The following is a 13,914-nucleotide window of genomic DNA, read 5'->3' as shown; positions in this document are numbered from 1 at the left end:
CATTCCAAGTGCGCTCTGCACAGAGATGAACACAGTGAATCGAAACATACCACCAAAAAGAATGTGTTACGACAAGGTCAAGGGTCATGAACTCGGATGTTGAGCCAAAGATAACACGGATAAAAAGAAAGGACAACATGTCACGAGTTATGACTAACTGTCCACCAAAACGTCGAATGTCTCAGTACTCCTTGTCAGTTCGTGCCTTTTTGTCGCACTCGTTGCCTGTATATGATCTAGTTACGTTGGTGAACAGTTAATCATAATTCGTAACATTTTGACCTTTTTTGCCTGAAGTGTGTCCTTTTTATGAGTATTGTCGAATTTTGTCCTTTATGTATATTAGTATATTATTGTATATTATGCAGGTTGATGCCAACGCGAACAAGCAAAATAATAATAATAATAATATGTATATTAGTGCTGATGTCCAGTCAGAAATTTCCAGTTTGTAGCCTAACCGGCACATGCAGTTGCTTCTGACGAGGGAGGGGTGAATTCCCCAAAACACTGAGCAGGGAGTGGTGATTTCTTGCAGGTTTGCGCAGTGGACGGTTCGACGGACTTCTCGTGTGAGTCAGTCAAGTGAGAGTTCAAGTCGGCAGGAATAGTGCAAGCTCCCACGTAGAGAGCACACACAACTCCCCTGCAGTCCATTTCAAAACTATAGACGCGTAGTGTTTTGCAAAATTCGATGGGATTTATTTAAATATTTTCAGTTTTTTCTCCAGATCCCGTCTCTGCATCGCTTCACAATTCTGGCTATATACTTTTTTTTCGCTACAATTGAAGTTTATTTTAAGGACAGGTTTTCCGGTTTTACATGTAATTTCTGTTTTGAAGGGTTTGACCAGTTTGTTTCGGATTTTTGCTCCTGCTGAGACAGTGCTGCGCCCAGACCATCGCGGGTGCATTTTTGTACGTGTCCTGGTAGCCTCGTGGTTTCGATCCGTGATTTCCAGTACAAGTGTGGGGCATTCGAATCTAATCACGCCTCCTGCCTTTTTTTCTCTTCTTTTCTGGATGTTTTGGATCTTGTTGGGTGAAATACAGTAGAGATGATAATTATTTTCTCTTTTTGATTTGATTTGAGCTTCCCTGTTCCCTTCGCCTGACACAACGAGTGACAGTGGTTTCACTCACGCCAGTTGCAAGGTGAGTTCGACGACGAGGATTTCGGATACTCGAGCGTCAATCAAAATCCAGCTCTTGTTCGAAGAAACAATGAACACGACTAATCATATCTTTCTCGGCATCACTGAGATTCTTACGGGCTTTGGAAGCCATTACAGTCGGGCACTCAGAAAATGCAAACAAGAAGAAGATTCATTTGAGGCTTTCATTTCTTTTGAGACTTTCCTCACACCTTTTCATTTGCGACTTCCCGCGGCGACGAAGAAACACCTGAAAACACATCTGAAAACCAGAAAACACTCATGCAAAACTCACGGCTGCCGTGCGCTACAGCACGTGCGGCTCGTACGTATGAGTTCACGCGTCTATAGTTTTGAAATGGACTGTAGTATTGCCGAAATCAAGAGTCCATAAACCAGAGTGTGCAACTGTGCATATCAGATCTGAAACAGCGCAGTTCGTGCACTACGTCACCCTGATGAGGTCAGCCAAGCCGCGACTTTCGTACAGCTCAAATTTTCGTGGTTCTAAGGCCCGGAAATCAGCCAAGTTTGCTTGATTTCAGACGTCCTGTTTCAGGATCTCGGTGTTTTTGTGTGACTGTGTACATCCACCGGCAAGTAAATTCACCAGGCCATCTGTATCAAAAAACCGAAATCGGAACGAACTCAGTGACCTGCACCACCATGACTGGTTACGCAACTTTTCATCGTACCAGTGGCTTACCATGCCGTCAGAAATGACGTACTGCACGAATTACGCTCCCACAGGAACCATCCTGAGTTGCACACTCTGGTTTATGTACTCTTGCCGAAATCTATACAGCAGTTTGAATTTTGTTTGATGCCTGGAATACATCAATTTACCTTCCTAGGTACTTCACATTGATTCATTATCGAATATCTAATGGTTTGTGTATGAACCACATAGCTGGCTGTACGTCTTGAGGAAATGAAGAAAACTTATGGGGCCAATTTCGAGAAGCACCCCGCGTGTACCGATATTTGCGTTCCAAACCAAATGAGATTTCTATTTTTGAAAGGATTGGGAGAACTTCAAATTCACAGGATCAGTCGGAGAAGTGAACCGCCTGAAAAGAGAAAAAAACGCCAACCCCACCAGAACTCGAACCCGGGACCTTGCTTGTCATGAGCATTGCTCTAACCACTGAGCTATGGGACTAGGCTGAACAAGTGTTTCACTCCAAAGGCGGCTCAAAACACGTGCCACACATACTGATGGCACTTGGGTCTTTTCCCTCCCCCAGGGGACAAACCATGGTCAGTTTCTGGAAACTACCAGAGGTGAAAGAAATTGATTAATTTTTGAAAGTATTGGGAGAACTTCAAATTTAAAGGATCAGTCGGTTAAGTGAACCGGAGTGAAAAACTACAGAAAGAATAAAAGAAACAAATTGGTTGTACGCTGCAAGGCTTCTTTTATTCTTCGCTTTGAAGCCCTTCTTGGTACAAAAGCCAGCATCTATCACACAGTAGGACACCAGGTCGACATTTTACACAGGAGCAACCGTCTTGAATCCACCCAGTGAGTCATGCATTGGGTTGTACCCTTGTCCGCAAATATCGTTACTTGATCGAGCTTCGAGACTCGGCACTTGTGCTTCACTAGCTGCACCTGCGGCAACAGCAGCAGCAGCAGCAGTCTGCGATTGTTCCAAGCAGTTCATACTCGCAGGATTCAACTACAAACTATCCCGGCCGACATCTCAATCGAAACAAGAGCAAGAAATAATGCCAAAAAGCCACTCACGTCACTCTTCTTTGATGTAGCTTTGATGTTTGTTTGTTTATTTTACTTCACCAAGTGAACAGGCATGTCTGCCTTCTCACCAGGTCCGGAGACCTAGTTCCAACAAAATGATGAAGAGTAAAATGAAAATGTGTGTATAAAATGATTAAAATCATGCAGACGTCATAATTATATTTATCTCAATTCAGCTTTTGAAAAAAAAGATGTGTAAGATGATTAAGGATGATTAAGGATGAAAAATCGAGCTTGGGTCGTGCTGAGGTCGTATATATAATAATTATGACAGAAAGAACACACGAAGAAAGGGAGAAAATGAGTGAGAGTGAGGGGGAGAGAGAAAGAGAGAATGAGAAAGAGAGAGATAGATAGATAGATAGAGGGAGAGAGAGAGAGAGAGAGAGAGAGAGAGAGAGATGTTCTTACTTTGCTGCCTCAGCCTGCCTGTGCACCAACATGGCCGCCCACCCTGCAATTACGTCAGGACACTCGGGGTCTGCGCTGCTTCGGCGGGATGTGCAACCATTCGACAAGGCGGTAAATACGCGCCTGCCCACACATGCTCTCTAGGCTGCAGCGTTTTGGCATGGAGACTAGGCGCCAAGCGCGAACCGATGGGAGCGTGTATGGGCAAGCGTGTACTTACGTATTTACAACCACAGCAATAGACCATAATTACAGCTGCAGTGGTGTCGACAACTTCATTCTCCCGGGAGCATATGGACTAACGAAAAACCAGAACCCCGCAGCAATCAATCATAATTACAGCTGCAGTGGTGTCGACAACTTAATTCTCCCGGGAGCATAAGGACTAACAAAAACCCAGAACCCCGCAGCAATCAATCATAATTACAGCTGCAGTGGTGTCGACAACTTCATTCTCCAGGGAGCATAAGGACTAACAAAAACCCAGAACCCCGCAGCAATCAATCATAATTACAGCTGCAGTGGTGTCGACAACTTCATTCTCCCAGGAGCATAAGGACTAACAAAAACCCAGAACCCAGCAGCACTGACTGAACAGGTCATTATTCTTACCTTTAGCACAGATTATGGAATATTCTTGGCCAGTTAGGCCTGGAATGGATTCAGGATCACTAGCTTTTGCAAAACCATGTTCATCGCGATGGATCCAAGCCGGAGATATGCCAAGTTTCTTGACAAAGAACGAAAGACACTCCTTGATCTCAAGCAAAGGAAGTTTCATTTTTTGTACTCCACATAGATAGTCGGCAGCATCGTAGGTGCTCCGGGTTCCGTTTATAATGTAGTAAAGATCATAGTTTTGACATTCGTGCTTCACAGTACCTGACAGGGGAGACCAGGGGCGCTCTGTGTGGACAAATATAAACAGCAGCAGGAAAGCCAGTCCACACACGAAACAGACCATACTGAAAAAAACTTTCTGAAGGCTTATCAAATTATTACAGTCATGGTTAGCTGAAGCATAACTCACTCCCATGTGTTTCACTTCTTCTTCTTTTTTTATTCAAAATATGACTTCAATTCACGCAGCTTCGTTACAGCAACTTGTATTGTGGCAACACTGGGCAACACTCAGATGCACTGCTTCTTAACGTAGCTGAACAAATCTTCACGCAGCTGAACAATTCTCCACGCAGCTGAACAATTCTTCACACAGCTGAACAAGTCTTCACGCAGCTGAACAATTCTTCACGCAGCTGAACAATTCTTCACGTAGCTGAACAATTCTTCACGCAGCTGAACAATTCTTCTATATGTTATAAAGTAAAATACACAGTCGCAGCAAAGCTGACTGAAGCCATACTGACGTTCAATAGCATGGTGGTCACCTACTTCACGTCTTGAGTGCCCAAGGCTGTAATGAACAAATGAGTTTATTTTAATTATTAATCTCCATTAAGGTTGAAATGACAACAAAGAATGAGCAACCGAAACGGAAGCAGCATTCTAGATGGTTGATCAGAGCCCGATCGCAAATATTTACTCACTTTTCAAGCAGATGTTACGCCGAGTCTGCGTTGTAGGATGCGTCTGCAGATCGCTGGCACGGAAAGGATCGTCAGGACCTTGATGCAAGATCCAATACGAGTCGTAAGTTCCTGTGTATCGGGTCAGCGAATCAAGGCAGTAGTGCAAGTAGGGCAGCGGGATGATGGCATTGATCTCCCTTGGATGCTCACAGTTATGTATGGCCGCGTAATAGGTAGAATAATCCTGTATGGTCTGCGTGGGATAGAGGAGGAACTTGTCAGCCGTCCAGCAACTTGCCTTCTTTTCAAGTTTGGCTGCAGAGACAAAAAGAAAACGCAGTTTTCTTGAGACTCGGTTAGAACGGGTTTTTCAGCATCCACAGGAACGCCACCACCCTACAGACTGAGCAGTAATAAATGGCATTGGGTAAAGCTGATAGCCAAGAGTACAAATAAGGATGGTTGTGAACGTTTTACATTTGCAACAGCCGGCGGCTCGTCATTGTGCAATGTCGCTGCACCTTCATGTGCAAGTAATGTTCCCAGCGGACTTGGCACGCGAGCATTCTGTTCTGGCTTCACAGCAGGCACTGAACTGCCGTGCCTTGGCAATGCAGTTAAAATATGCACGTACTGAACTAAAATGTTGAACGATTTTAGGACCTGAACAAGATCTAGGGCTCCCGCACCAGCTAAGCAACTGCCTGTTGCAACATATCATGCTCAAAGTGAATACTCACTTGACGACTTGCACAGGAGAGAAGCAGTGGATGCGTAAATGTACCGCGTGTTTGTCTTCATATTGAAATTGATGGGGGCTCTTGAGACTGGGTTCAGCACCCAGATGGAACCATCAGCAATGTTCAAGTTGTTTTCGAGAATGAAATTCTTGATTTCGAGCACTTCATCCATCGTCATCAGTCTTGTGCCTCTGTCCTCACACGCCATACTAGCCCGATCAACTGTTGTCTTGTGTTGGCTAAAATACCAGTGTTCTTGGCCAACTGTCACCGAGTCTACAATACACACACAAAAGGGAACAGACGAGAACACAAAACATTGTCCAAACATCAAGTGGTGAGTGAGAACCAGATGGGAATCATCCCTTGTGCAATTGCTCTGTCCTCTCCCTCCACAGATATCACTTCCAAAATAGTATCTAGATGCTTTGTCCCTCAATTTCCGGACAGGGAGCAGCCGGAAACTATTGCCATCGCTTTCAGCAACATCGATTTCTTTCTTTGCACCCAGAGCCAGGCGATTAGTTTTTTCCGGGAAGAGCAAAACCTTGGCTTTTTCATGTTTGAAGATTGTGTCCTCAGACTCCTCCACTAACAAAATGACATTGAAATGGTCAGCACGATGCAATCGCTGACCAACTAGAAAGGCAACACAAAAACAAGACTGAACTTTGCTCGCGATCTCGGTATGATTTGGCAACACAATGTTATATGTTTTAACTTAACACTAATGCAATCGTGGGGCAACACGGCGCCATCAACCTTAACACAGTCAAAACTCACCTATTTCCTGGCAAACCGGCAGATTACCGTACCTCAAGGACACAAAAGAAGCAGCTTTTAAAAGCGCAGAATTGTGGTATCGCCCGCCTGCACATGGAGGATTGGTGCAGCGTTCAAAACGCGGCCAAAAGCATTTGAATTTCGCCGTCTCCCATTCCAGGTATCGGTTCCGATCATTCCTGTTTTCGACTGTTACTTGTGCTGTTGGGCAGAAAGAAGAAAAGCAGAACAGGCTCGTACCGCACTAGTCAAAATAGGATTCATACGCATGAATAGTGTCGCAGACTGTCTATACACAACGGTGTGTAGCGCTCATAGGCCAAGTACAACGTCTAGAAGATTCGTCTAGAGGATTTGTCTAGAGAGGGCTGCGAAAATGCAATCCGCACTGACAACGGTCCCCGTCTCCGCTCCACTCTGCTACATTCTATGATCACCAGGTGGAACTCCCTGCCTACCGAGATCAGGATATCTGACACCCGTGGTGTATTTAGCACGCACATGTAAATGCTAGGCAATAGATTATGTCACGTCGAATCAACGTGAAGTACTCGGAAAACCCTGCAAGAAAGCACCACTCCCTACTGGGTATTGAACAGGGAGTGGTGCTTTCTTGCAGGTTTGCCGAGTCGAAGGTTCGATGGACTTCTCGTGTTCTCTGGATGGCGGTCGTGAGTCAGTCAAGTCAAGTCGGTGCAATAGCGCGAGCTCCGGTGTGGGGAGCGAACCCTTTCTTACAAATCATTGCCGAAGTCGCAACCACTATTTCGTGTTATAATTTTATATATGAGCCTGGATCGGCAAAAACCATCACATGTGCAAAATTTTCGAAAAATATTTTTGTGCTCCAAATTGATCCACAACCACTGATAACCAGTCTCAAGAAATTTTAGATCAATCACAGCACCGTAAGTGACCAAACAATGCGGTACACCACATCTCCGAACAAATGTTGGAAGTGGCATTTCTGTGTAGGATGCAAGTATGAGCGTTGGTATGTGTCTGATCCTGTTAGGCATTGCCATCACTCAGCCGGCTAACAAGGAGGGGTCCTTGGGGGTGTACTCAGACACTGGCTCGTCCAAGTAAATCATTGGCTTCACTGACTATCGCGCAGCTAACGGCATATGGCCAAGTTCCAGGGGCTGATATTGCATCCACACCAGGCTCTGTACTGATGCTCTCCAAGCCCTTCACTTCCATGAAAACATTTCTGCACACACGGAGTGCAATCACAGCAGCTGTGACTACTTAGCACACAGGCTCATGAGCATGAGGTACGTACTAGGTGCAGATACATTCAACGGTTACCTGACCCTACAGGAACATATTTTTTGGAATTATTTTGGGAGCTGCTGCATGGACCAAATAAATGTTTCAAGTAACGTTGCTCAGTGTCCAAGCCAACGAAGCAGATCTTGTCTGGCGCTAGCTCTCGTTGCTCTTCCAGTCGTGAATCGAGGCGCCTTTGCTCTGCATCGTCACTGTCGATATCCGACAAACTTACTAGTGAAGGAGTCGTTCATCGCTCAACAATATCCACTCGAGCCGTCGTCATTCTCATCAGCGCTGCTTTCTTCTACACGAAGTCTGCAGCCTCGCCGAGTCGCTTTGCGGCAGGAGAGAGTCGTCCTCTGGAGCTCCGCGGCTTTCACCTGACTCCCTTGATGAGCAATCGCCATCCCAGTCATCACCAAAAAATGTCGTGTCGTGATTGGCGTCAACGACGATCGATGCGCGTGCGATGCTCGCGCCCCGCGATCGTACCTATTCGCCAGCCAAGCTCAGGTACGTGGGGTTTCCCAGCCGTGTCTCCTCACTTGCCTGGGGCTCGCCTAGCTAGCTAGTCACTGACAAACAAACAAACACGGGCTTGTCAGGCGGAAAGAAGGACTAGTGACAAGAAAGACAGAAAGGTGGTGGGTAGTTGTTAGGTCCGCGACTTTTCTTTCGCTCGACTTCAACGTCACTTTTTGATCAACTTGATATCAAACACAAGCGATGGTTTTCGCTGATCCGGGCTCATATATATATATTATTCTATACAATATACTTGAGCTGTGTAAGAATATTCTTGCTGATTCTTTACCCCTAATATAAATTCTGGCTTCGTTTTCGTTATTGCTTATTCCCATGTAACCACTGATGAAAATGGGTGAAAAGCTTCTGGTATGAAATTGACAACCTTGTTGTGAGTATAATAAACATTCAATATTATATAATTAAACATGTATATACTGGGAACTTGTGGCCAGGCACAAGGGGTACATGGATGCAGCTAATGGGGTCGTTCTCAGCACTTGTGCCAGTGGTTGTGAGACTTATCCACTCACCCCCACCGTTACGCGCTGCATCTGCCGCTAGGGTTTATCGGGTGTTAGCGGCCGTCGTGAGTTCCCTTCGGGAACGGACACGATAATTTACTTTTTTCATATAATGTCATTGAGAATGACCCCTGTCCACTAATGACATCTATAGTACATGCGTTATTAGTGGACCGGGGTCATTCTCAATGCTAGTGGGTCCTACAAACACAGGTCTGCAACATGATGCATTTAGCTAATGGTGAGGGTGCTCATGTTCTATTTCGAAAATTCAAATCAAAGTTTCTTCCGAATAACAAGATAGTGTAGAGCATATCATTGCAGGACCCACACGCACTTCTGACCGTGTTTCAAGCCATTATTACTGAATCACGCAACGCACAAGGACAAGGGGTTTCTCGAGCACTTCAAAGCTCTCAACAAGTTGGCAGCGACACACACACACATTCATACAACTGAACACGTACACACATACACATTCCTGCACACACATGCTCACACGTCCGCGCTCACGTACAAACACAGCGAAAAACTTACATGTATAGCAGGTGCGATAGTTCTTGCGTGCAGTGCCGGTGCACACTGGCCCTACTTTGGGATCATCATCCGCACTTGGACAACCATGTTCGGCTATACACCGCCAAAAGTTCCCATTAGGGCAAGGGTCTGTACCGTCTATGTTGCTATCCTGCCACACAGTACCCTGTAGAGTACCACCACACCCTGCAAACAGTAGACGAAGAGGAGTGAAATCAAAAAGAGCAGATAAACAAATGCCGCTTGCATTGCACAATTACACTATCCCGATGTGACCTTGTCCCGAGACCCAGTGAGCATGGTACGGAGTTATGAAAGAAGATTTTTGGGAAATTGAAAGATTGGCGGAACTTCAAAATTCAAAAGATCAGTCGTTGAGGGGAAATGCGTGAAAAGAGGACAAGGTGCAAACCCCACCCGGACACCAGGACACCAGGACTCGAACCCGGGATCTAGGTGGTCATGAGCAAATCTCTGACCCCCTTGCTAACAAGTGACAGTTGTTTCACCACGTCATCGAGGTCGGGGTCTGCAGCGTGTGATGCTGATCACCGTGATGTCACAAAGTCAAGTCAACATCCGTTGCTTCCAGCTTCCAACTTTCAACTGCCAGTGAGCAGACTGCACTGTGATCACATGCGATTGGCCAAATGAGGGCTAGCCTGCGAATTAAGTGGTCCCTCACGCGAGGGCAAAGCTTGCAATGGGAACATGAGCTCTATACTGTAAAACGACAAACTTTCCCGAGCGATTAACTTTCGCGAGCAGGGTCGAATCGCGAAAGTTTGACACGCGAATATGAAAGTTTGTACTATTACGTACTACGTGATGCGTCGATGATCGATCGTTTTGCATCAGATCTGTACCGTATATGCGCATGCATCACTCACTGGCTGTACATTCACAGCGCTGATCGATGCTTGTATGGCCGGCTATGTCCACATAAAGCGCGCAGCTGTTGCAACGACGGGTTACGTACCAACACCAGTCTTGCAAGTAACAAACATTAGTTGTCGTTGGTGTACGGCGACTTGAACCACAAGAGAATAAAACGATCGGCTGGAGAATGTCTCAGTGTTGTGGAGAGTGTTGTTGAACTTCTTGGAGCGTTTGGCCAGCTTGCTGTTGCGTAGATTTTAGTGTTGTACTGCTCGAAGAAGTCTTCTGAATTATATCGCGATGAGTATCGCAGTGGCTCAGCAGTTCGAAGAGAAAGTCTTCCGATGATCACTCTTCAAACGTGCCATCCTTTCTCCCAGTACTAGTACTTACCTTATGGTTCTCTTTGATGCCTTGATTCCTTCTTACATTCCTTGATTCCTTCTTTCATTCTTTGATTTCTTCTCTCATTCTTCATGCACTCTGCACCCAGCACTCCGAGGCTTCATAAAATGAATTCTTTGATTTTCGGTGGAAGGCAAAAATCGCTAAAATTAATCGCCGCTTACTGGTCCAGGTTGCCAAAACGCTAATTTAGCCGCCGCGAAAGTTTGTCGTTTAACAGTAGATTGATGTATATTCTCCGTCCATGCGTATGTACTCCAATAGGGAATGTGCTGGTGCTGGTGGGTACTGCATTTTTTCTTCAATTTTTGATTTTACAAAGACCACTTTAGAAATTCTTAACATGAGCTGCACCAAGGGAAGCACGCACAGCATTATTATTTCTTCTTGTTTTACTAGGGAATTCCCAACAGGCGGCAACGCCTTCTTACAGGGAACCCTAGGGACATTTTGATGGATGCGCGAAATTCAGCTGGTGACCTAGGCGTACGGCAAGCCGGTGGCAGTGCATTCCACCTATCAGCACCTTAGTAAGAGTTTTCACTGAAACCACATCGGGTGTCAGCACGGGGAAGAACAAGGGCAGCAGAAACATGAATCCTTCACATGCAATCCATGCTGTTGTGTGCACCTGAGGTCTTTCTGCTGGTGCTTGCACCACGACGGCTTGTTGCAATCGTGTCAGCAACACGCACACAATTATCAAACACACATGCATGCAAACAAACACACACTGGCACAAGCACACCTACACACACGCGCTGACACGCCTACACACACACACATACACGTATGCACGCACATACACCGAGACTCACCTACACTGCACACACACACACACACACGTACGCACATACATACACAAAGACTCACCGTGAAAATGACTCCTGACCCCGTCTTCTCTTACTAGAGCGAGTTGGTAATTCCCGCGCCTACGTACATACTCTAAGCAAGATACAGACACACAAACACACACTGTTCATTCAACCGTGGTTTGTGTTCAGGAGAATACTGCCGGTTCCACAACATCTGCTGCAATTGTATTAGGCCACACGTTTTTATTTCTATGCTTCTCGTCACCTGAAAATCTAAAAACATATGCGAGAGGTGGAAAAAAATAAAAAATGACCGAAAAATAAAAAAGTTTATCAGACCTTTGTTCACACTAAAATCCACCAATACACCATGCAAAATAGCATCCATAGTTAGCAACTAGTATGTGGTAGGAGCTTCTGTCACAATCTGTGCATGTGCAGCTAGATTGCGCACAATAATTGGTGACCTCGCATCATGTGTCGCGCAGGCCAGGCCACATTATGTACATGTGCATGAGTATGCTGGTCCCCACATGCACAGTCAGTGCAGCACATTTTTTTCTTTTTTTTCCTCCAGACTCCTGAATCGTATGCGCGCGGGTGACGAGAAACATAGATATAAAAACGTGTGGCCTTATATTAAAATTATGATCACAGAGTTTTCTAGTGTTCTGTTATCGCAGAGTATTCTATGTAAGTTTCCAGTGTACAGTCCATTTCAAAAATATAGGTGCATGGTATTTTTGAAATATTTCAAATTTGGCTACAGCTTTTTGAGAATTTTTTCAGAATGTTGACCAGGTCCTTCTCGCAATTACTCTTACATAGATTTTTAGGCGATCAGATATCAAACATCCATTTTCGAATTTGTTGTGCACAAAACGACAGAATTGCCACCCATCTTCCTATAAATCCCGGCTGTTTTCTGATGATCGCTTAGTGCGTGAAACTCTGAGTAAAAACACTTCCTCTGTCCTCCTATTGTTTGTTTTATAAATCCTCAATATGTTGATGCGCAGTGATCAACGACAAGTTGACAAGTTAATCGTTTCCAGCGTTTATTCTTCGCCTCGAAACTGGCTCTCGACTAATCCGTGTGAACTTACTGTAGCAACCAGCAGTGTTCTGCCAGATACCCTTATATGGCTTGGCGGGTATGCTCTCACGCAGTGATGTCCTGTAACCGTGGTGGCACTTGACACGACCGCTCTCATCAACATAGCGGATGCCTTCATCTCGGCGAATACCGCGGCTGGAGATTGCACCGCCTGGCAGACGTGCTCCTGACATTCACAAAAGCACAACACCAAAGAACAGGTACAAGCCCTTAACCAAATAAGTAGCATACTTTTTCAGCATACACACACGTACACACACAAACATATGTGCATGCACACACACACACACACACACACACACATGCAAATCTACACATCCCCCCCCCCCCCCACCACCACTGATGTCACACCTCAACGTACAACATGACGTGAACTCAAAAGATCCTTGCCCAGTGGGGATGAGTTAATACATGTGTCGTGTTCCAAAAAAAATGAATACTCTTTCCGCATGTCAGCGCCTTTAAAGCCATAGCCTTATGTTGGAAACACCACTGCTATCCTAGATATTGTAGATTCCGAATGACTCTTCCACTGTGCCATGCCATAAAAGTCTACACAGAACTTTCAATCTAAATCTACTTGTTCACCCTTCCTGCTAGGCTGTAAGTTTGTTAGCATAGTACTGTCGTCCCTCTCTAATCCGGCACCTTTTGCAGCGACATTTTCTGCTGGATAAACAAGGGTGCTGGGTTATCAAATCAAGCCCTCCGACCCGGCCCACCTATTAACATACATGTTTGTGTTGTACGTCAAAACGCAGGGATTTTCAATCTAAGTACTTTGTGGAATGCATGTCTATAAAGTGGATAGGATATTCCCAAGTGTATGTCACATGTGAATAATGCTCCCTGATAAGTTAGTTCATGCACGTCATGCACTGACCAAACTGACATAGCTGTGCACGGCCGTACGGTATGCGATGTACAACTGCTCGATTATAAAATCGAACTATGTACAGTTTGAGCGATTTGTTGCAGAAAATTGCTGCTGGAGGCGGAATTCAAGTGCGGGATTAAAGAGTAGGAAATGAACTGAAACAATCCGTTTCGCCAGAAAGTGTGCTGGTTTGCAAGGGTGCTGGATAAACAAGTGCCGGATTAGAGAGGGACCACTGTACTTATTCCTTAATTTTTACAAAACATACTTCAAATGTCATTTCATTCACGAAGCCCATGATGGCTTTATGATCGAATATACCGCTATGGCTTTTAAGGTGCAGACATATGGTACAATGTGCACATTGACATGAAAAAAAGGATATGCATTCTTTGACCTTCACTTACCGACACAAACCGATGAATACTTCGCAAATTGTCTTTCTTTACCATGCCTTGTGAACCAGAGGGGGATTTTGTCAAAGGTTGCGGCAAGTTCTCTGCACTCGGGAGTGCCTATCTTCATTTCGCCCAATACGCTTTTCCATAACGCTTCGCTTGGCAGGAAAAACCCAACGTTCT

This window comes from Sycon ciliatum, chromosome 11, assembly GCF_964019385.1.
Source record: "Sycon ciliatum chromosome 11, ocSycCili1.1, whole genome shotgun sequence".
In the NCBI taxonomy this organism is placed as follows: domain Eukaryota; kingdom Metazoa; phylum Porifera; class Calcarea; order Leucosolenida; family Sycettidae; genus Sycon; species Sycon ciliatum.
Note: the sequence above shows the minus strand (reverse complement) of the source record.